Source organism: Triticum aestivum, chromosome 6B (assembly GCF_018294505.1).
Source record: "Triticum aestivum cultivar Chinese Spring chromosome 6B, IWGSC CS RefSeq v2.1, whole genome shotgun sequence".
Classification (NCBI taxonomy): domain Eukaryota; kingdom Viridiplantae; phylum Streptophyta; class Magnoliopsida; order Poales; family Poaceae; genus Triticum; species Triticum aestivum.
In genome coordinates, this window is record NC_057810.1 from 648,729,946 (window position 1) to 648,753,926 (window position 23,981).

Genomic DNA, 23,981 nt, shown 5'->3' on the forward strand with positions numbered 1-23,981 from the left:
TCCTCCACATCTCGTCGTTTATTATTGTGTGCGAGGTTTTTCTCCACGTCAACCCACACTTCGGCTTATGGCTCAAGACCTTCAATGTGACACCGAAGATGATCGAGGGGTGACATGCAGAGTGCAGAGGTGCCGTAATAAGCAAGAACATCGATGCCCCATGGCCAGAGGGCTCCTTTCCGGAAGTATCCGATGTGTGGCAATGGAGGTGGTTTTATGTTACAGCTCCCGGAGGCACAAAGTGGGCAGCCGCCCCCGAGTTCCGCTCGGGCCCTCCATCATAGTTAACATCTTGGACCGACGTAGGACGAAATTATGGGCCTACTGGTGATGTACCAGAACCGCAGAATCGTATTCGGGAGCTCATAGGGACAGACATAAATCTCGTCAGCATAATGCAGGTGATGCTAATCTGGCGGACGCTGCCGTGCAAACGTCAGCCTCTCCGGATGTGGGAGTTTAATCCGGAGGGTCCGCGGACTATTAAGCACTTCCTCGGCCTGAAGCTCGAAGGAATGTGTAAATTATTCTTCGGTCCACAAGTAAAGTGTCCGGCCACCACCGAGCATGCGGGCCTAAGCTGTAATCGCCTAGACGCCCAAGTAAGTAACTTTAAAGACGGACATTTCATTTATATTTATCATAATTGTAACTCTGACAATCCCTCCGTGGCCAGGAATGGCTCAACAAGGCGGAGAGAATCAGGTGTCCGGCGCCACTTCCTGAAGGCTCGCCTGGTCCAACCATTGCAAAGATACTTGAACGGGCGCTCAGCAAAATCCCCTCAAGGAAAGGCGAAGGAGAGGGCAGTGAAACCGCACTACGCATCCAGACCGGAGGAATCGCTACCTCTACTATGGAGGATAGCCAGGAAGGGGAGGTTAAAGCCTCCTCCCCACGCGGGAAGAAGAGGGCAGACCCCGAAGACTTGGAGGCGGAGACGCCCAAGCAAGGGAAGAAGGTATCACCAGGGGGCTCTGCCGTGACGGGCGCCCTTACCACATTGTGCCCACCAACGGGCCAGCCCTCCATCGAGCCGTAAGTTATCATTAATTCGAAGGTATGGCGTTACTCCGAGATCCTAACCGAGACTTCGTCTTTTGTAGTCCGGCGAGCAGCTCTTCTCAACAGAGTTCGTCTTTGGGGACCTTCGTCCGGAGATGATGGAGAGCGAGACTCCGCCCACCTCTCCGCCTTCATGAAGCGGGCGACACAGAGGTGTCATCACGGAGGAGTCCGGATTTACCGAAGCCGGAAGCGAACATGTCAGTCACCCTAAGCCCGGAGCATTTGGCTCCCCGGGGGCTGAAGGGAAGGGTCCAGCTCAGTCCAATGTCCGGCCGGACATACTGACAGGCTTTCTGGAGCGAGTCTGCGCTCTCGGAGGAGCACCGCTCTTTAATGAGCACGGTGCTCACGAAGATTTCATCCGCTACCAGCGGTTTGAATGAGGCATTCACAAGCCTGCTCAAAGGCTTCGAGGTATGCGGTGAAAAATGCACTATATTTTTTGTTAAGAAGCATGCGCTAGGTGTGCTCCCTATGGATAGTAGCCCCTGAGACTCTGGTTGCCCGCCATAGGCGGCAAACGGGGGATCAATCATTAATGGCTGCGTTGTATATATGTGCAGGTATACAAGGATCCGACAGCCGACCAGTCTGTTGAAGTTGCCGAACTGAGAAGGCAGATCGGATCTATTGATGATGATATCACGCTGGTGAAAAGACGGCTGGAAGAATCCCAGGGTATGTACTCTACTTCCCTTATTATATTGTATAGGGAGATGCGAGAAAGGCATGATGTTAATGCCATGTGTATGCCTGCAAATGGTGTTGCTGCCATGGAGGCCCTAAGGGCCGAGCTCGCTCAAGCCAAGGAACAAGCTCGGGCTAGCAATGCGGCTGCCCTAAAGGCGGCCGAAGGAGTTGAGAGCCGAACAGGCTGCTCATCGCCGAAGCAAGGAGAAGATAGCCGAGATGGCTGAAGAGTTGAAAAATGCCGCTGACCGGTATGTGCTCCTTGAAAAGGAGAGTAAGGTTAGTTCGGACGAGCTGGACAAGGCACTTAATGCCGCCAAGGAGATGCGGACCGAGATCCGGGGTATGCGGGAGGAGCTTCAACAAGCCGACAAAATCATGGCTGGGGGCTCGTACCTACTGGAGACGAAGTTTTTGGATCCAAAGCATCTCCCCTAGCTGGGCGTTGGAGTCCTGCAAACGCATATGCAGACTTGACAAATAGTGCAACTGACGCTGCCAAGTTCTTCGAGGATCAAGGTGATAAGGAAGTGGAGAAGCTTTTCTGGTCGCAATTCAATGCTCCCAACCGCTCGCTGCCGTTGAATGAGAAGGTGGCTGCTGTGGCGGAGCTTCATAGGCGGTCCGGGCTTGCAATGCGGTCTGTAATAGACCATCTTTGGCCGAAGGGGCCCAAGCCGGACAATTATTTTGGTTTGGTGCAACAATTCCTTAGGGTCGTGACTCGGATCGACGCCATGCGGAGGTCGGCGTGCATAGAGGGTGCGCGGATGGCTCTTGCCCGCGTAAAATCCTATTGGACAGCTATGGAGGCTACCGTTGTAGCAACCCAGGATCCGGCGGGTGGCCAATATCCGGACAAGCACTACTTGGCGCAGGTCACAGAGGGTGCTCGCCTAATAGAGGCGCAGTGCTCGAAGAATATTTTGTTCGAGTGATAAGTCGAATCATTGTAAAAACAATGTTTATTTTGATTATGAGGCTATATTTACATTTTTTGCCTGAAAATATGATTGTGTCCCCTATATGGCCATTCTTATATGTATAAGTAGTCCGAAAGATAGCAGTCATTGGCTTCAGCCCCCACGCATACAATGCAGGGGTGTTCGCGAAGAATATGCTTAATCACACTTGATCCAACGTCTTGGTCCATTAAGGAGGTGATCGCACGTCGAACTAGGCAACCGGACTATATAGCTATAACACTTTCGCTTAGCCATGGGGATATAAAGGTGGGGCTACTATGTAGCCCCTGGTACCTTCGCGGGCATCCGAATACGGGCACGTGTGTACATGGCCGGAAAATAGCCCTTCGTTAATGCGGAGGAATCCTAGAGATTGCGGTGAGTCTTTGAGTGGTTGAACAATCACTCGATGTATCATGATGGTTAGTTTTCGGCTTTCTCTACTGAGGCGCTCATCCGGAATAACCAGGGCACAATCGCAGTAGTTCTCCTTTGGCCTGCCTTAGCCGATAATAACGGAACATAAGGCGGCAAACCCAGGAGCCGGGCGAACCCAACATTTGACCAAAGACATGATTCAGAGTTGATGCATATAAAGCCAAACTCGTGACGCCGAACACTCCCGAAGGTGTTCGGACTTTATAACAGAAGATGGGCTCAAGAATGCCCATTCAATATGAACCCTGTTTTTCCAGGTACGTGCGGTAATCTGTCATGGCGAAATGCCAATAACGACAGTATCCTCTGTGGGTATGGAACCCGTGGGATGGTTTAAACAACAAGAGGCAATAGAAAAGGTTTACACAGGGGGTTAATCTAAAAAGAAACCTGTTGAACGGGGCCCTGCTGCACGTCTGCGCCTTTTTCTTTGTTGTACCGTATCCTCGAAGGGTATCGCGCGAATGTTGTCTGTGAAAAAAAAGGAAAACTCATAGGAGAAGACAACATAAATATGCGGTAGATAGTAAAAGTGTAAGATGATGGCCTACCAATAAGGATGAGCCAAGCTTTGGGGCTACATTAAATGTTATAGCCCCTGCTTTCCGCTATGGGATTACATATACGGTGTCCGGTTGAATTTTATCCGGGCTACCGGATTCGTCTAACCGTGTCTGTGGTCTTAATGACCAGCCATGTTTTATGGTATTAGAGGCCGCTTAGAGTCCGGCCGCCAGGGTCGTCGCGTGTTCCTCTGCGCGTGAAGAGCGCTCTGTGATTCCGCTAACGGTGATGACGCCATGTGAACCGGGCATCTTGAGTGTAAGGTAGCCATAATGCGGCAATGCATTGAAGCGGGTGAAGGCTGGTCTTCCGAGCAGTGCATGATAGCCGCTTTGGAAGGGTGCAACGATGAAGGGTAGTTCCTCACTTCTAGAGCTGCCTGGGGGGGCAAATGTTACCCTCAGTACAATGGAGCCCCTGCCGTAGGCTTCAATGCCTGGTATCACCCCTTCAAAGGTGGTGTTGCTTTGGTTAATTCTGGATAGGTTTATCCACATCCTGCGGATAGTGTCCTCGTATATTAAATTGAGACTACTGCCTCCGTCCATGAGGACACGGGTGAGACGGTATCCGTCGATTATTAGGTCAAGCACCAAGGCTTGTGATCCTTCGCGCCGAATACTAGTTCGGTCGTCCATGTGATCAAAAGTGATCGAACGAGACATCCAGTAGTCAGATGTGGGCACGATGGGCTCTACATCGTGCGCGTCTTTGAGCGCGTGTTCTTGCCTTCTCATGAATGTGTGAGTCGCGTGGATCATGTTTACTGTTTTAACCTCTGGCGGGAATTTTTTCTGTCCCCCAGTTTTTGGCTGGCGAGGTTCGTCCTCGTCTTCACTTGGTGTTTCCCTCTCTTTGTGTTCGGTATTTAGTTTGTCGGCCTGCTTGAAGACCCAACACTCTCTATGGGTGTGGTTCGCAGGTTTTTCTGGGGTACCATGAATTTGGCATGGTCTATCCAGGACTCTGTTCAGGCCGGACGGCCCCTCTTTACTGCCTTTAAATGGCTTCTTTTGCTAAGAGCCCCTGAATCTGGCATTGACCGTTGTGTTATCTGGGCTCCCTTCCTTGCTTTGGCGTTTGTGTTTATTACGCCGAGGCTTCCAGTTGTCGTCCCTTATTTCGGACGTGATGGGGTCGCTGGTGCCTTTACGGGCTAGCCAGCTATCTTCACCCGCGCAAAAGCGGGTCATAAGGCTTGTTAAGGCTGCCATTGTCCTTGGCTTTTCTTGGCCGAGGTGTCTGGCGAGCCATTCGTCGCGGATGCTATGTTTGAATGCCGCTAAGGCTTCAGCGTCCGGACAATCGACAATTTGATTCTTCTTAGTGAGGAATCTGTTCCAAAGCTTGCGGGCGGACTCTCCGGGTTGTTGGATTATGTGACTTAGATCGTCTGCATCCGGAGGCTGGACATAGGTCCCTTGAAAATTGGCCCTGAAAGTGTCTTCTAGTTCCTCCCAACTCCCAATTGAGTTTTTCGGGAGGCTTTTCAACTAGTGTCGAGCTGGTCCCTTCAGCTTGAGGGGAAGATATTTGATGGCGTGGAGATCATCCCCAGGATAAAATCCTCGATCCAGACCCCTAGGTCTGTTGTTCCATCATATGCCTCTATGTTCACAGGTTTGAAACCTTGTGGGAATTCATGGTCCAGTACTTCTTCGGTGAAGCACAGGGGGTGTGCAGCCCCTCTGTATCTGGGCGCGCTGTGGCATGTAGTCGGCTGTTGTTGTGTCCGGAGTTTATTCCGAACTAGTGTTTGGCTTGTATTAGCGTTTGGGTGACCATAGTCCCTCGTCGGGGTGTGTCCTTTAGATCTGTAGATGGACCTGGGTGCACCGGCCTTCTTATCCAGCTTCTCACGTGGATCGTGCACGGTGTCAGTAGCCGCTCTGTTGTGGTTGTGACGCGGTACGTCTGGTCTCCTGGTTGTATTATTCTTTGGTGGAGCAGCCTCGTCGTCGAATTCTGGCAGCAGCTTGCGCTTTGGATAGCTTTTGGTATGGTGATTGTCGCCATATCTTTCTTCAGTGTCTAGCACTTTATTCCATCTGCGACTGAGCTTTTCCTGCGCGGCCTTAAGCCGTTGTTTCTGCTTCTTTAGACTTCTTGCTGTGGCCAAAATCTTTTGGTGGAGGTTATCTCGTTCCACTCGTTCGTCCGGGATGATGTCGTTTTGACTGTGTTCCTGTTCTCGGGCAGTTTCATGAGCTCGTCCCTCCGGATCATTGTGATCGGATATTTGCTCCAAACTTGGTTTGGCATGACCTAGCTCGTCCTGCTCCATCGTTGGGTCCGTGTGGTCATTAATGCATTTTGGTATGTCAGCCCTTCTTGCGCTCTTGTCACCGTTTTTACTATTGCTGGACTTTGAGCGGCGTCTGCACCGCAGTTTTGGCTTTTGTCCGGGTGTTTTATCGTCTGGTTTATCGTTGTCGTCCTTCTTGGGCGTGTCCACCATGTATATATCATGTGACAAGGTAGTGATCCCGCGCCCCAGAGATTCTGGAGCTTCTCCTGCATCATCGTCCATACCGTCGATGTCTTCGGAGTCGAAGTTAAGAACGTCAGTTAAATCATCGATCGTGGCGACCATGTGGATGGTGGGTGGGCAGCGAATTCCTTCGTCGCCTGCTTCCCACTCAAGCCGGACATAGTTCGGCCCAAAGTCTCCTAACAGAGAGAGAGACTTTAATAAGTTCAGCATGTTGCCAAAGGGCGAGTGTTGAAAAATGTCCGCGGCGGTAAACTCCATTACCAGGGCCCAACCTGGTTCGACTGGCTCAATGGTGCGCGGGCCGGAACCGACGACCGGATATGAGTCCGGGGTTCCGGGGTCACAGGTCTCCACAGAAGTGAGACCTGTGTTCGGCTCCAACGCCGATGAGTATGCGGCCTGCGGGGCGGGGTCTAGCCCTCCGTCCTTGGGCAACGCAACCCGTTCCGGATTTAGATCTGGGGCTATTGCAGGGATGACGTTCCGAGCATTGTTCAACAGCAGGTCTAGGTCGTGCCCGTCGTGACTGTTCGGCGCTCCCGGCACAGGGCCAAATCCGCTGAAGATCAAGTCTCCGCGAATATCCGCCGTGTAGTTCAAGTTTCCGAACCTGATCTGGTGGCCAGGGGCGTAGCTGTCGATCTGCTCCAGATGGCCAAGCGAATTGGCCCACAGTGTGAAGCCGCCGAACAAAAAGATCTGTCCGGGGAGAAAAGTCTCACCCTGGACCGTGTTGTTGACGATTGAAGACGCCATCAAGCCTTGAAGCGACAGCACAGAGGAACTCTCAATGAAAGCACCAATGTCAGTGTCAAAACCGGCGGATCTCGGGTAGGGGGTCCCGATCTATGTGTCTTAGGCTGATGGTAACAGGAAGCAAGGGACACAATGTTTACCCAGGTTCGGGCCCTCTCGATGGAGGAAAAACCCTACTTCCTGCTTGATTAATATTTAAGATATGAGTAGTACAAGAGTAGATCTACCACGAGATCATAGAGGCTAAACCCTAAGAGCTAGCCTATGATGGTATGATTGTAATTGTGATCGGCCTTCTAAGGACCATCCTCTTCGGTTTATATAGACACCGGAGAGTGCTAGGGTTTACATGGAGTCGGTTACAAGGAAGGAAATATAATATCCAGATCGCCAAGCTTGTCTTCCACACAAAGGAGAGTCCCATCCGAACACGGGCCAAAGTCTTGAGTCTTGTATCTTCACGCTTCGATAGTCCGGACGATGCATATAGTCCGGCTGTCCGGATACCCCCTAATCCAGAACTCCCTCAACGGGCACCCCTCCACCATCTACTATTAATCCAGCCCTCCACACCACGGGGTCCTGTTCATCCACCCCTCCACGGGCACCCCTCCACCGTCTACTGTTCATCCAGCCCTCCACACCACGGGGTCCTGTTCATCCACCCCTCCACCGTCTACTGTTCATCCAGCCCTCCACACCACAGGGTCCTGTTCATCCAGAGGCAACGCCACCGCTCACTGTTAATCCAAACCCCCCGCAACGCTCACTGTTCATTCAATCGATCGGCTTCATTTAGCAGCAGTAGCGAAGGAATCGCTCGATCGGGTTCAGTTAACAACCATCGATCGATCGCTCGGGTTCAGTAACGCGTAGCCTCCAGTGCAATAGCTCGGATTCAGTTAGAGCCCAACGCCTCGCTCGGGTTTAGTTAGAGCCAACGCCTCGCACACACGCGCGTACGTGTACGAGAGAAAGGCGCATCGCTCGGCCCCCGACCTCCCACCGTAACCGGGAACTCCCCGAAATTTTCCTCCCCCTCGCTTCTACCATGGTTTTTTCCATCATGTACGTCCCAAAGAATGTCATGCAGCTGCGTCTCCAGCCCGCCGAGGATGAAAACCCCATTTTCTGTCATGATTTTTTGTCATAGAAGTTGAAGCCCACCACATCTATGATGATACCGGGTTTTGTCACAATTATCGTCATAGAAGTGTCATATGTATGACAAAAAAATTCGTTCGGCCCAAAATGTCACGGATGTGTCTTTTTTTGTAGTGATGCCAACTTGGAACCTTTTCAGAGTCATTTCAAATGTTTTTCAATTTCATGGTCTTATAGCTCAAAATAATCAGTAAATGCATGAAAAATAACAAATGAAGTCAGAAAGGGTTGTAAATTGATGATGTGGCTTTGAATGGTGCATTTTGAACACAGAAAAACTATGGAGTTCAAATAAGTTCAAAAAAATGAAATCACTTTGTAACAGACGAGTTTCCGTATGAAATCCTGATACTTCGAAAGACATTGTCCGTTTTGTACACGAAGTGCATCCAGTTTTTGCCGTAACCCTCTCTACTTTGTCACACATGCTATGTGGGTGAAATGATGATACCATGCCAACTTGGAACCTTTTCAGAGTTCATTTCAAATGCTTTTCAATTTCATGGTCTTATAGCTCAAAATAATCAGTAAATGCATGAAAAATGACAAATGAAGTCAGAAAGGGTTGTAAATTGATGATGTGGCTTTGAATGGTGCATTTTGAACACAGAAAAACTATGGAGTTCAAATAAGTTCAAAAAAATAAAATCCATTTGTAACGGACGAGTTTCCGTATGAAACCCTGATACTTCGAAAGAGATTGTCCATTTTGTACACGAAGGGCTTTGAAAGGGTTGAAAAATAAAATTATATAAAATTGATGCAACTAAAATTATCAAAGTATTTTATGTTCAAAATCATTAAAAGCAAAAAGAATTTTCATAAATAACTTTTTTTGTTAGAAACTTTAATAGCAAAAAGAATTATCATAAAATAAGATAAATAAGTATTTATAAACAAAATTTAATAAAATAAATAAGTATTTTGTTGTAAGTAGAAACAAAACAAAATAAATAAAGCAAAAAAGAAAACAAAAAAATTGGGAAAAAATAAAAAAAATTGCCACCTACTAGGCCGCCACGGACTGAATACGACTAGAAACCCATCCATGGGCCAGGATTCAGGCCCGCAGAAGGCCCAGTAGGCCCATCAGGCATAGCAGTCACAATTAGGCCCGTAAGCCTGCAATGGAGAGAAGCTCGAGAGGGGTGTGGCAGTGGGGCTTATAAACCATTGCGCGCCCCTCTCAACTAGCGAGGTGGGACTAAACTCCCACCACCACGCCGCTGTGCAAGGCCTTTGGTCCCGGTTGGTGGCACCAACCGGGACTAAAGGGTGGGCATTGGTACCGGTTGGTGGCACCAATCGGTACCAATGCCCACCCTTTAGTGCCAATTGGTGCCACCAACCGGGACCAGAGGCCTCTGCTTCCCGCCCTTTTGGCTGCTGAAAAGAGACCTTTGGTCCCGGTTGGTGTCACCAACCGGGACTAAAGGGTGGCATTGGTACCGGTTGGTGGCACCAACCGGGACCAAAGCCTTTGCTACATAAGAAAACATTTAGCAGTTTCTACAAAAATTACTTCTTCTCCGCCCCAACGCCCCCACGCTGCTCCTCGTCGCTGTCGCCGCCGAGCCTTGCCCCGACGCCGTCGCCCGTGCCCTCGCCCGACGCCGTCGCCGCTCGCCGCCCTGCCCCGACGCCATCGCCCTCGCCCGACGCCTTCGCCGCTCGCCGTCCTACCCCGACGCGTGCCGCCCCGGCCCTGCCCCGACGCGCGTCGCCCCAGCCCGCCCCCTTCGTCGCCGTCGCCCTGCCCCGCCCTCTTCGTCGCCATCACCCCTGCCCTGAGCGCGCGCCCCCTGCCCCGTCGCTGACCCCGCGCCCCTACCCCTCCTCACCTTGGTCCGGCCGGCGCCCTCCCCTGTTTCTTGTTTTTAATATATGTTATGATTTATATGCTTGTTTTTGTTCATATATATGATTTTGCTTTTTTATATGTATATGATTTTTTATAGAATATGATGATTTTTTATATGTATATGATTTTTTATAGAATATGATGTTTTTGCTTTTTTATAAAAATGTATATATGTTTGTATGTTCATATATGTTCTCTGATTTAGTACATTTTAGGTTAGTTTCATTTTTAGAGAAGTTTTATATATCTAGCTGGGAAAGGAAGAAGAAGAAAAAGAATGAGAGGAAAAAGGAAAATAAGAAGAGGAAGAAAGGACAAGAGGAGGAGAGGAAGAAGAGGAGAAATAAATAAGAAGAAGAAAAAAGAAGAAAAAGAAGAGGAGAAGAAGAAAGGAATAGAGGAGAAGAAGAGAAATAGAATATTTTCTATTTTTTTCTTCTTCTTCTCTATTCCTTTCTTCTTCTCCTTTTTTTCTTTTTTTTCTTCGATCGCTTCTCTTCTATTCCTTTCTTCTTCTCCTCTTTTTGTTTCTTCTTTTGTCTTCTTATTTTTTATCGGGTATATGTCATTGTCGATATACCCCCTCCCGATAACTTCAACACGAGGGGGGGGTTGATATACCCCCTCTTGATAACTTCAACACGAGGGGGGGTCGATATACCCCCCCCCCGATAACATTATTTTCCCATGTATGTATGTCGTCGTTGTCGATCTAACCCCCTCCCAGATAACTTCGACATGAGGGGCGGTCGATATATATACCCCCTCTCGACCGTGATAACTTATACCACGGGAGCACCCCCCCCCCCGGCCCTCTCGCTCGACCAGAACTCTCTAGGACATCCAAACCCTAGAAAAAAACGATGTTGGTCTCCTACCCCGTCCCGCCGCGCCCCTACCCGACAAACTCTCTCGAGGCCACCCAAATTTACCAAGTTAAAAGAGTGTTGTCGTCGAGGCCACCCCAAACCCTTGAAGCATTGTGTCGAGGCCACCCCAAACCCTTGAAGTGTTGTCGAGGCCACTCCAAACCCTAGAGAAGCAACATCGAGGCCACTAATATGATTCCTTATTGTGATTATCTAGCTAGTTCTATGTTTGCCACTAATATATATCCATCTGTCATGTTTGAATAATAATTGCCATGTTGTAAATATTTGCAGAAACTATGGAGCACCCCCGAGACGAAGCAACAGAAGCGATGTTGGGGGACATAATCGCAAAAGGAAGTGATGTCGTTGTGTCGTTTCTCAATGACACTGATGGTCTGGAAGGATGGGGTAGTGAAGAAGAAGGCTATGATTATGATGGCTACGGTGACCCATTAATGCCAGTACAAGAAGAAGGCTATGATTATGATGGCTCCGGTGACCCAATGCCGGTACAAGAAGGAGACCGTGCACGTGATGACGACTCCGGTGACCGAACCGAGTTCGGCCAGGTATATATATTAGTTAAGCCCGTGCTGAGTAGCTAATTGATGCATTCATTGTTTTCATACGTACACATATTATCTCGTCTTTCTTCTTTTCTCTAGGCCTCTGGATCGAGCACAACTTTGGTCAAGAAACGAGGCCCGAAGAAAAAGTTGCGCTCAAATGAAAGGTTTGAGATCACAGCAATCACGCGCGATGGCAAGCCGATTGAACCCATCCGGACAAGGGATGCATTTCGTGCTCAGTGCAGGGTTCTTGTTAGGGACAAGATCCCGATCAGTATCCACCAATGGTTAAAGCCTAAGAATGAAGACCCTGAGGTGTCTTATGTCTCCGATATGCAGAAAGAAGATCTTTGGACAACGCTTAAGGCAAATTTTACCCTACCGCCAGAGGAGGATCCGGAAAGCCAGTTAAAGAGCAATCGATAAAGTCTCATGCTCTTAAGAAGATGGAAGAAGTATTCAGGAGGTGGAAGAATGAGCTAAAAACAGAGTTTGTCGACGAAGAACTGACACCAGAATTCACCAGAAAGTATGAGAAGATCAGAGATCACTGGTCCACATTTGTGGCCCATAAGACATCGGAAAAGAGTAAGAAGATGTCAGCGACAAACAAGAAAAATGCTGCGAAGAAGAAGCATCACCATCGCACGGGGTCAGGTGGCTACCTCAAAGCTCGACCCTTGTGGGACAAGGCTGAGAATGACCTAATTGCTAAAGGGGTCAAACCAGAGACATTGAACTGGCCAGACCATTGCCGAACTTGGTTCTTCGGGGTTGGCAGAACCTTGGACCCTGTATCAGGGAAGTGCATTTGGATGGAAGAGCAACTGCGAATACCCATCAGGAGGCTTCAGGAGTATATCAAGAAAGCACAGCAAGGGACGTTCGTTCCAGACAGAGAGAAGGACGAGCTCACAATGGCCCTCGGGAATCCTGAGCACCCTGGACGGACACGAGGCATGCCAGGCTCCATTCCGTGGAAGGATGGGTTTCTGGACGCAGGGGTTTACAAAAGCTAGGACAGGAGGAAGAAAGTGGAGCATAGCCAACTGCAGGCGCTGCACGAAAGGGTACAAGGGCTAGAGGAACGAGAAGCAGATCGCAGCAAACGACCCGCCGAAGCTTCCCTTGAAGCTACCCTGCCATCTCAGCGGAGAAGCAGCGTGGCTTCCACCGAGCAGACTCAGCAGCTGGAGCCTGTCTTCATGGCTCCTGCTAGCTACCCCGTGGATGCTATCACGGAGTCTCAACATTGCCACCTTATGGTGCGATGGATGACATTGAAAGTCAAGGCGGCTGTTGGCTCTGTTTTACCTACTGAACCTGGCACAACCTACCATGGCCGGTCGATTCCAGAAGGATATGCTAGGGTCATGGTGGATCAAATAACGGACGGATTCGAGGACCTTGAGCTTGACCACCCTACGGGTGAAGGGGAGATTCGGCTGGGTTCTTCTCTGAAGACTCCATGCCTATGGCGGAAGGAGCTCATCAACCTTCTGAACTAGACGCCTCCGCCTCCTCCTCCTCCTCCGGTGAGTCAGGGCACTCCACCTCCTCCTCCGCCTCCTCCTCCGGTGAGTGATCAGGGCACTCAGCCTCCTTCTCCGGTGCGTGGCGGCACTCCGCCTCCTTCTCCGCTCGCACCGGCACGCCCGGGCAGCCAGCCTCCTCCTTCTCTGCCTCGTCAACAAGGGCGGAAGAGACCCGCCGCTGCTCCGGCTGCTCCGACACGTCGTCCTTCTCCTCCTCCTCGTAAGAAAGGAAAGACAGCCGCAGCCGCTCCGTCTGCTCCAGCGTCTAGTAGTATAGCCAGAGGCAGGCAATACAGATACGGTCCTTCTCTGAAGACTCTAGAGAAGTTACCATATGAGAGGATCCAGGAGGAAAACACGAAGATCATGCAAGCCGAAGTGAGGAACTGCTTTGAAGGGGTGAAATAAAATAAACATCCACCTCCGGAGGAGAAGATAGATCCGGTAAAAGCGAAGCATACTCTGGCTACCCTGAAGAAACCACCAAAGTCTCCGACGAAAGGCAACTATGAGCGCATTCTTGAAAAGTCATTTATCGAAGCGTCATGGTCGGGAAGTACTGTCAGTGGTCAAAGGTTAGCAGAACGACGAGTTGGGAAACAAGTTGCCCAGCTCGGCGAACAAGCGAACCAATCATTCCCCCTGCTCCAGGTGTCTAGCGATATCGTCGCTAATGATCCAGGCGGGATGGTGCCCGGTTATAACAATCTTGAAGGTTACCTGCCCGACGATGTACATTATGATTTCTTGGAGGTGGACGAACACAAATACGTGTACGGGAAGCCTCTCGTCAAAGATGAAAGATCTCTAACAACGATGATGCGAAGATTCCATGATTGGTACATGAAAACCTGTAGAGAGTCTGAGGAGGGGAATATTTTGACGCTGAGAGTTAGAGAGGAGCATGACCTCGTTGGGATTGAACTGTTGAATGTTCCATTTGAGGAGTTCTTCGCGTTTTTCAATCTAAAGGCCCTCGATAAATTAATGATCACTTGCTACTGCCTGTAAGTAGTACTACTTCTGTCATTAAGTCTCTCTATATAGGTCAGCTCTTTCATTGCATGTATTTTTAATTATTCTCACTATATTATGCAGATTGAAGATCGCCGAATTGAAGAAAAGACAAATCGGTGATATTGGGTTCATTAACACAAATCTCATAGATGCATATATGGTTGAATTTCAGGCCAAAGATACCGAGGCCAAGCTGCTACAATCGTTTGTATTAAATCAAAACAAAGCTATAATACTCTTCCCTTACGAATTCCAGTGAGTGTTACTGTCTTGTGCATATTCGGTTTCCCTTATTAGTCGAGGTTATAGTAATGTAATTGATGAGTTATGCATGCGTGCGCAGATTCCACTATATTCTCCTAAAGATTAAGCTTGAGCAGGGACTAGTAACCGTCTTAGACTCGAGACGAAAAGATCCCAAGGAGTACGCGGACATGACTGAAATTCTAGAGAAGTAAGTTAAATCGATCATTATCGCACCATATCGGCAACTTTGTTCATTTCCTGATATCAGGTAATTATTTTCTTTGTCTGGCAGGGTTTGGAAAAAATTCACCTCAAAAACTTCGGGACTGCCGAAGAAGTTGCAATTTAGACACCCGAAAGTAAGTACGATAGTAGCATGTTCCACGCATCTCCTAGTGAGCGCTAGTTTCATTAATTAATACCATTTAGCATGCTTGCTAATTATCAGTTTGATTGACCTCTATTTCTTGTAAAGTGGTTGTGGCAGGAACAAGGGAATGATTACTGTGGATACTACATTTGTGAGTCCATCCGCCACACGACCTGTGACCGGGGCTACTCTAACAAACAATATGAAGTGCGTAAATAATAATACTCACAATTTTATTTTATTACCATCATTTGTGTTTAGTTTCATTTATTCATATATATATATATGTATTGACCCCTTCTTCAAATTATATATTTCGGATGCGGGATGAACTCCTACCACCAGATCGTATGCGAGGAATTCAAGAGGAATTGGCGGCATTCTTTCTTGACAACGTGACCACTAAAGACGGAGAATACCATGTGGACCCTGATCAGTTCGATTTTAATTAGGAGATTATATTGTAAGAGATACTTATATTGTACAGATGTAGCCTGTAGCGTCGGATAGATATACGAGAACTTGTTGTTCAACCAATCTCTCAGAGAAGGAGAGGTGGTCGATATCACTTCTCTCTGTATGCATATGTTCATGACGATCTTCTGTTTCCTTCATTTGCTTACTAGCTAGCGTGTCTAGTCCGCTCTATACGTATAGTACGTAGCGTCGACCAAGTACGGAGATAAGAGAGGACACTTATCTCTATTAATTAGCTAGCTAACATAATATATGAAACACCTAAATTAACCCCCCAAAACCCCTAACCCCCCCCCCCTCAAAAAACAAACAAAAACCCCAGCACCTGAAATGCTGACGCGTGGATGCCTATTGGTCCCGGTTGGTGCCACCAACCGCGACCAAAGGGCCTCCTGCCTGGGCTCGCCGCAGCGGCCACGTGGAGGCCCATCTGTCCCGGTTTATGTAAGAACCGAGACTAAAGGTCTAGGGCATTAGTATCGACACTTTTGTCCCGGTTCAAAAACCGGGACAAATGGCCCTTACGAACCGGGACAATAGGTCCTTTTTCTACTAGTGACTTGGGTGACTCCCTGGCTTGTCTATAGCTTAGGGCGGTGTGTCAATCTTTTCCGTCGACACACCTCATGAAATATGCTATTCGCGAGCATTAACAAATGACCATGCGTGTATGCATAACTTGATGCATCTCTCTAGGGTTAAATCTATTCGAAAAGGCGTATCTGAGGTTCTGGATGACTCGTAGATTGTTTCTTTTTTCATAGAACAAGGTTACCAGTTATTTAATAAAATTGCCAAGATAAGTGTAAGTTTCATGGGTTGCTTCCTCACAGTGGAGTCAAGGGAGGATTCATGATGGTGTATTGTTGTGGTGCTAAGCCAGATGGACTTGTGTGTGCTCTCTTACTCCTTATAGCAAACTCTATAGCGGTAACTTTTATAGCAGTCATGTATAGTATGCTAGCGCTTGTCGTAGGCACCCACATATATCCTTTATTTTAATACTAATACATATATGTAGATAGCTCCGATGTAAGTCTTCTGAGTACACATGAGTACTCACCTTTCTTTATTTTTTATTTTGACCCAACTGTTGCTGACATGAAGCATTTGAAAATTAGTGATCTCTAGTGATGAAGGATGACGTTAGCTATGGTTATCCCAGGCAGTGAACTGGAAAGGGTTATGGACACCATCTTCTCTTCTTTAACCTTCTTAAGGCATTTATTAAATTTTACCTCTCTAAGGTATATTTCACTTCTGTTGTGAGAGCTGCAACTTGGTGGTAATACCCTTGCATGTACCCCATTATTAAATTTGATTCAACCTGAAGTTGCTGTATATATTTTTGCAGTTCTTTCTTAGAGTTCTATTGTAATACATGTCGTTCCACTAACACGACATGCATGTTGCATGTATGGATATAACATGCATGATGTGTTTGCTGGGCGTACTGGGATCTTTGCTAGCAAAGGTGTTGGACATGTATAGTGCCGGTCCCAGTGCATTACAAATGATTCATCAACCACATGGTTAGTTTGGGGTATAGGTCAATCAGTTTTGAAGTTCGGGATTTAATATTAAATTAGGTGATTAGTTTTGGATTGTAATGTGGACCTTTGTCAAAACGACACAACCTCCTTGCCAAAGTATAAGAAACAATTTAATTGTTCATGTTCATGTTGTGAGTGTAAATTTCTCATAAAATAAATAGTCCATGGTTACCAGAACATAATAATGAGAAAATGCTTTTCATATGAATATAATGATATCGATTTTGGGTAACATAAAGTGGATATTGTTAGACCGTTTCAAAGCATTAATTTTGACACTCAAATTACACCTTATATCTTGGAACATATGTGGTACTAACTACACATGGCCCGCCTATGTATGCATTTTCTATCTGGATAATACCTGCTAAGGCGTAAATGCAATGTTTTGTATTTGACAAGCAACATCTAATTGGTCTTCTACCTTTAAATATTTTTGTTAACCTTTTCAATTTTATATTAATAATATCAATAGTGTCATTAAGGGAACCTTCCACTGCTAGGGAAAACCCTAGCAGTATCGCGGGTTTTGTGTCCACTAGTAGCGCGGGAGGCCGTGCTACTAATAAAGCGCTACAGTTATTGCTTAGGAGTAACGCGTGCCCGCACGCGCTACTGCTAGGACAAATAGCTGCAGCTTTTATTCAGTACCGCGCTACTGCTAAGGTACCTACTTGCAGCGTGTTTTCTGTCCATCGCTACTAGTATTTTTTTATTTTTTTATTTTTAGTGTATTTATGCGCCATCGTACAAATATTGGTACAATACCAGTTATGAGGTTTACATCATTATGTCCATAACAGTGTGTCAAATGAAGGTGGATTAAGTTCAAGTGGAGGCAATATGTGGTGCATGTCAAAAGTATACTACTAATCCAAACTTGATCTAGTTTGGACTAGTAGTACTTTCGATGTGCACCACATGTTGCCTCCACTTGAATATAATCCGTCAGCACACGCTATTTAATCATCATCATAGTCATTACCACCAACAGTATTTATTTAATCACCACTAACACTAGCTAATAATAATCATCATAGTCATTACCACCAACACTAGCTATTTTATCATCATAGTAATAGTGTAGCACATCATCATCCTCAAACTCATTTCTAGCTACCTAATCACTCCTGCTGCTCTCTCTTAGGTAAAATAACATAAAACATGTATAGCTCTCCTCCTTGATCAAACTGGAGCATGCAGATGAACCTGTCTCCTAATCGTGGGTAGCGCATCTGTTTGCTGCCCCCTAGTACTTCTCTGCGCTCCCCCATCACATATTTGGTCCAGTCTTGCACTATTAAGCATCCGTCGCTAATCTTGAATGCACTAAAGTAATCTGTAGGATATCTTGGCCGTAAGCTGATAATACTCATGGTACCTTTAGTCTCGATCCCCATAAGGCACAACATTCATCGGGAGTCCCTGTTGAAGAACATCGTATGGTAACATACTTAGCAATGAAGTTTAGCTTCAAAAATAATGTATGGAAAAGATGCACTGATGACAAATAGTAAAAATCTTACCATCCTTCCTAAATAGATGTGACCGTAGTTCATTACGAACACTATTGGTCGCACATTTTCAGTACTAACATTTCTAAATGTAGGAAGAAAATTTGTCTTGACAGTATCAAGATCCTCAAGCCATGAAACATAATGACTGAGCTCCTCGCAGTTGAGTTCAGCCCCAGGACAGTATACGGTCCTGTCTACCAAGCGCTGGACATGTTTGCTTGCACTGAAATAACCTGACAATACAAATTAGTTGTCAATTATTTTTGAATAAACAATATCAAAGACATAAATATATATGGTTGAGAAACTTACATAATGGTATAACTGGAGGCGTCTGCACATCGACCCAGATGTCGGTATTACCTTCAATATTATCTTCCGAACGAATATCAAAGGTGATAACCATATCAGGCTCAAATGCATAAGTCTTGCATAGTGCTCGCCATATTTTGCATCCAAAATAGGTGTAGTCGTCTGAATTGTATAATTTTGCATGGAAAATATAACCATGCTCGGTCTTCAAGTAAACTTTCTTTTCCTCCATACTATGACTGAAACCTATCTTATCCAATACAAAAACTCTTGCATGGCAGGGGATACGCTAGTAGAATAGTAAAAAAAATAAGTTGAAGCAAATGAAGCAGATGTCATGCTTAATTACGAAAAAAGACTTGTCGTTGTGACTTACTGTATCCACTTCGAAGTTCTCGTCCAGCTTAATGCTGAAGCGCCTATCATCATCTAGGAAGATTCCGTCGCACAGACCGCGCTCGTCTTCGCAGTATTTGCAAATACCGAAATCCTTTTCGTCGTCAGACATTTCCTATGTTCATAGTTAAAACATTAATTAAAAATCGATCGAAGACAACTACCAAGATACTCAACACACAAATCCGAGGTACTCGATATTTCCTACATATTCTGGCACAAGTCATGACAAAATTCACGGAAAAATCCGGCATGACCTTTGCTAAAATAGGACATATCGAGCGCCTGAAATTTGCCGGAACGGAAATGAATCAACACTCAGGCAAAACATAGGCCACTCGGAGGTGTAATCTGCAAACATGACCGGCCACTTGGATATTGAGCAACACAAGATATACATTTCAAAATATCTTATAGGACTCAAATTAGCATGCATTCAATAAGCAAAAGTAAATCATCTCATGCGTCCGTACATCGTTGAATATTATCACTAATACATCACGAATAGTGTCATACATATAACATCACTAATACAACTAAAACTCTAGCACACGACGGGTATCGGCGCGGGCGTTGGACACCTACAGAGAAGGAACCATCACGGGATCATAGCTCCAGTGAGATCCCCGGAGAACCTGCCAGGTATTGAAGAACGGCCTGTGCTCCAACGCAAACAAGTAGTGACGGACGTGCGCATCCTCCTCATTGACACGGTGACGCACCACCTCCGCGGAGTCCTCTAGCCTCTGGATCGTCACTGGCCCACGCGACCGCCACCAAAGAAGGTTCGGGTCCACGACAGGCTGGCTCCTCACCAACCTGCGCCCCCCGATAGGTAGCGTCTCCCAGTACCACCCCGGTGGAGCCCAGTCCCGGACATGGCCGATCTAGTCAAGCAGGTGTCGTCCTCCGCCGACTCGACGACGAGGATGCGGGATAGGCATCGTCCACGTCGAAGCGGGAAAAATTGCTTTAACTAAAAAATAGAAACAAGTTCTTACTAACTAGTTCTATTAATTCAACTAGTTCTTACTAAAAATAAACTTACTATAAATAAAAATATTCTAGTACCTAATTAGTACCTAGTTCTTACTAACTAATTAGTACCTAGGAACTACTGCCTTAATTACCATCTAAGTAATTAACTAACTAGCACTAAAAATAGCCTAGGGTTCATACTAACTAGCACTAAATAGCTAGGGTTCATACTAAGCAGAGAAGAGGGATCGGAAGGGGAGAGTGCTTACAGAGGGCGGGGAGATGATGGCACTGAGGCGCGGCGAGGCGGGGTCGGGGGAGACGGCGGCGAGGCGGGGTCGGGGGAGACGGCTGCGAGGCGGGGTCGGGGGAGACGACGGCGAGGCGGGGTCGGGGGAGACGGCGGCGAGGCGGAGGCGACGAGAAATAGTAGAGGAGAATTGGGGGAGGAAGCAGAGGAGAGGAAATCAGGCCGCGCGGGGGCTAGGTGAAAATAGCTTTAACTGTAGCGTGGGGAGGAAAAACGCGCTGCTGCTAAAATCCGTAGTAGTAGCGCTGTTCGTAGAAGGGCGCTACTACTATACCTAGCACGTCGGGAACGGTGTGGCAATTATAGTAGTAGCGCTTTATGTTCCTACCGCGCTACTGCTAAGCGGGTAACAGTAGCGCGGTTCTACCAGACACGCTACTGCTAAGTAGCAGTAGCGCCTCATTTTAACAAGCGCTACTGGTAACATTCTGTGTATAAGGTTTTTCCTAGTAGTGTTCTATGGTTCTATTAATGGAAATCTCAGGTAAACTTTTTAGGAAAAAGAAGGATCATTAGAGTACACTGGTTGAGCAAAATATCTCTCTGCAGTGGATAGAAATTTATATATGTTTACCAGGATAGAGTCTTGGAGGACATCATTAGTCTCTCTAGAAGACATAAGTCAATAATAATAGGTAGATATATATGCGACAAACTTCCTGACCGAAACTACATGAGGCCTTGTTTGGTACGCGTGGATTGGGGGGGTTTCGCGTGGATATTCCTCGCGTGGCCCAGAAACCGCTGAAAACCCCGACAGCCCGTTTGATACGCGAGTTTTCCACAGCCCAATCCCTCCGAGCCCCCTCCGATACCCCCCTTTCCACGCGGTTTTCAGCCCTCGAGGGGGGACTCGAGGATTCAGAGGAGTCGCCACCGCCGCCGCCCGACTCCTCCTCAAGACGCCGCCGCCCGCCGCCTTTACGCCGACGTATCTCCTCCGGCATACCCCTGGCTGTACGTCCTCACCTCACCTCGCCTCCCCTCACCCCCTTTCCTCTCGTCATCTAGGTTTCTTCCACCCCCCCGGCCATGGCTGCTGCCTCGTCCTCCGCAGCAAGCTCGCCAAGTGCGCCGTCTTTGAGGGCAACTAGGCCGTCACCAAGTCCCATCTCCTCCTCCTCCTCCTCCTAGGCTGCCGTTGGCTTTGCCTATCTCTCTCCAAGTAGTGGCAGTGGGGCAGTGATAGTGCTCTGCTTATCTCTCTGCAGGTAGTGTCCAGACCCATCTTAGTATTCGACAGATTTGATATTGATTGACATGCCCTTTGGCCGAATTTTATTAGAAGTCAATACGGATGTACTTAAGCAGATTTATTAGAACCCATGGATGCTGCAGTTCTTCGGTCTGGAGCAGACAGTTGCTTCAGAGATCATTGTCTTTTCCTGAGAAGAATTGATGTATTGATGCTTTATTCAGCTATTCTTGGACCACTACTGTTGTTGCGTCCGTGGTCATAAACCCAACCTAGTTATTATTTCTGGAAATTGTTTATACTAAGTAGGCTTGAACCAGATTGCTGCTGGTACTAAGTACATTGTTACTTGTTCTTGTCTGTCTGAAACAAATCTGGAAGGGTACTTAGTACTTGCTTGTTTTTCCCTACATAGTACAACTTAATTACACCGCTAGCTAGCTGGTGACTCTACAAGAAAGAAGCAACCAGCAACCACACACAACACAAAAGTTCGACCGACAAACTTAAAGCTCCTGGTATCTTGTTGCTCACGCCTCAGGTTGCAAGGTGGACGGGCCATCCCGCAACAACGCTGCGCTGACCCGCAAAAAATCCCACAAAGATGCTGCTGGGCTGACCGCATTTTCTTTGTTACTGTTTCATGCCAAATTAATTAGTTAGTTACTGTTTCAGCTACATATATAGTATCTTTGTCTGTATGATCAAGTAGCACTAGTACCAGTTCATCTTTGTATGATTAGTGCCATGATGGATTCATAAGATGATACATGTGATTTATCTAGTTCATCTTTGTATGAATTAACACTAATTGTTTCTTTGTTGTACATATATGATTTATCTAGTTCATATTTGTATGAATTAATGTCCGATGAGCCAAACTGAATGTGCTTATTTCCGAATAATGTTCAGTCAGAAAAAAGGATCTGATTCGTGAACCAAAACTGAACAACCTACGGTCATAGGGAAATTCTTTGCATAATATTCAGGCTTAAAGAGGCCCAACCAAATTGAATGTTTTGTTTTCAAATAATTTGTTCTTCAAAATCTGAACAATCTGAATAATTTGTTTTCGGACAACCAACTCGCTAGTTGTTTCATTTGTTGGTTGGTTGGATGTAAGAACTCAAGGTGTTGCTTTTGCAAACTGATTATCTATCCAGAATGTTGCAGTTGTGGTACTACATGATCTTACTAATGCTTTTCTACTCGATGTGGTTGGTAGTTTCTTGGCAGTATCACGCAGATTGGTTCTTATTTATGGCATATTTTTTTATCATATATACATATATTAATTAATTCACTTCGGCCGTCTTCATCATCTAACAATGTAGTGTGTGTGTGTGTTTGTGTGTGTTGAAATGCAGATGGCAGAGAGCCGTGAGATCTTTCTCAATTCTGCCGCTGAAGATGAAGAGAGTGCCGCCATGTTTCTTCGGAGCGAAATGGCAGAGTTGCCTTGAGGTATGTTCTTGCTCCTGTGATCCATTTTCATTCTGCACTTTCCTCAAGCTAATCTAAGTGACACTGTTCATATGAATCTAAGTGACGCTTGATTTGTTTCATGCTGGTATATATCATGCTCAATTCTTATCATGATCGTCCCTGCTTATTTTTGTTTGTTATATCTGTTTATTTCAGTAAATCTCATGATTTATGTCTGTATATAACAAATGATTCTTTAGTAAATATGGATACCAAACTGAATCTTATTTTTGTGAATTGTCACACTAGTACTATGTGTAGTTTTGGGATGGCAGTACCATACTGAAACTATGTACCTAAGCCATCATCACTTCAAAACTACTAGCACTCCTGTTAGCTGTGGCACTTCTGGGATAGCTCCATATTTTTTATTTGTTTAGGGTTTTTTCCGCATCTAACCCTTGGACCAATTCATCTGTTTTTTTATAGGGACCTGACCTCGCGGAAGACGGATGACCACTTTGCTGCCACAAGTCGCCTCCACACCGTGTAGCCCGCAAACATGTCTCGAAGCATTTGCCAATCAAATTTTATGTTGCAATGAACCATTGACCTTCGTTGATCGAACATCTTGTATTTTTCATTTGGACCATGGCATGTATGCATGTAACATTTTCATTTGAACCGTTGATAGTACTTGCAACAGATTATATGAGCCTTTGTGTTGTTTTGCGTAATCTAGTTGCACCATTGTTGCAAGTACATTTCTTGTATGAGCTTTTGAAGCTTTTGAAATTCTAAAAATTGCATCTTTAATTGTAGTATACTAATTTTGTAAATCCTCTGTATCAATCCCTGTGTACCAAATAGAAGGGGGTATGTGAGGGGTTTGGCGATTGGGAGGATTTGAGAGGATTGGGTGGAAGAGAGGGATTCACCAAATCCTCCCAAATCCCCTCCTCCCACAACCTCTCAAATACTCTTCTACCAAACAAGGCCTGAAGGATCATATCCATTTTTCAAATACAAGGCTTTGATGCTGATTGAACTAAGTGAAACAGCCCCTGCTAAGGTGGTTTTCTCTTAAACCAAGAATAAGAATAATGGAATGAAGAGTGGGAGATGTTAGCTTACTCATTTTCCCCAAGATGTCTTGGAACGTTAAATCGCTTCCAATAATATAAGCCATATCCATAGCATTGCCAAACA

General features: G+C 46.4%; 1 long non-coding RNA gene across 1 annotated transcript; it reads left to right on the forward strand.

The window, feature by feature from the left end:
- Nucleotides 1–20,872: 20,872 nt before the first annotated feature.
- On the forward strand, nucleotides 20,873–23,484 carry LOC123134685 (uncharacterized). Its single transcript, XR_006465698.1, has 3 exons — nucleotides 20,873–21,109; nucleotides 22,715–22,811; nucleotides 23,262–23,484. It is a non-coding gene; the product is annotated as an uncharacterized lncRNA (long non-coding RNA).
- The last annotated feature ends 497 nt before the right edge of the window (nucleotides 23,485–23,981 follow it).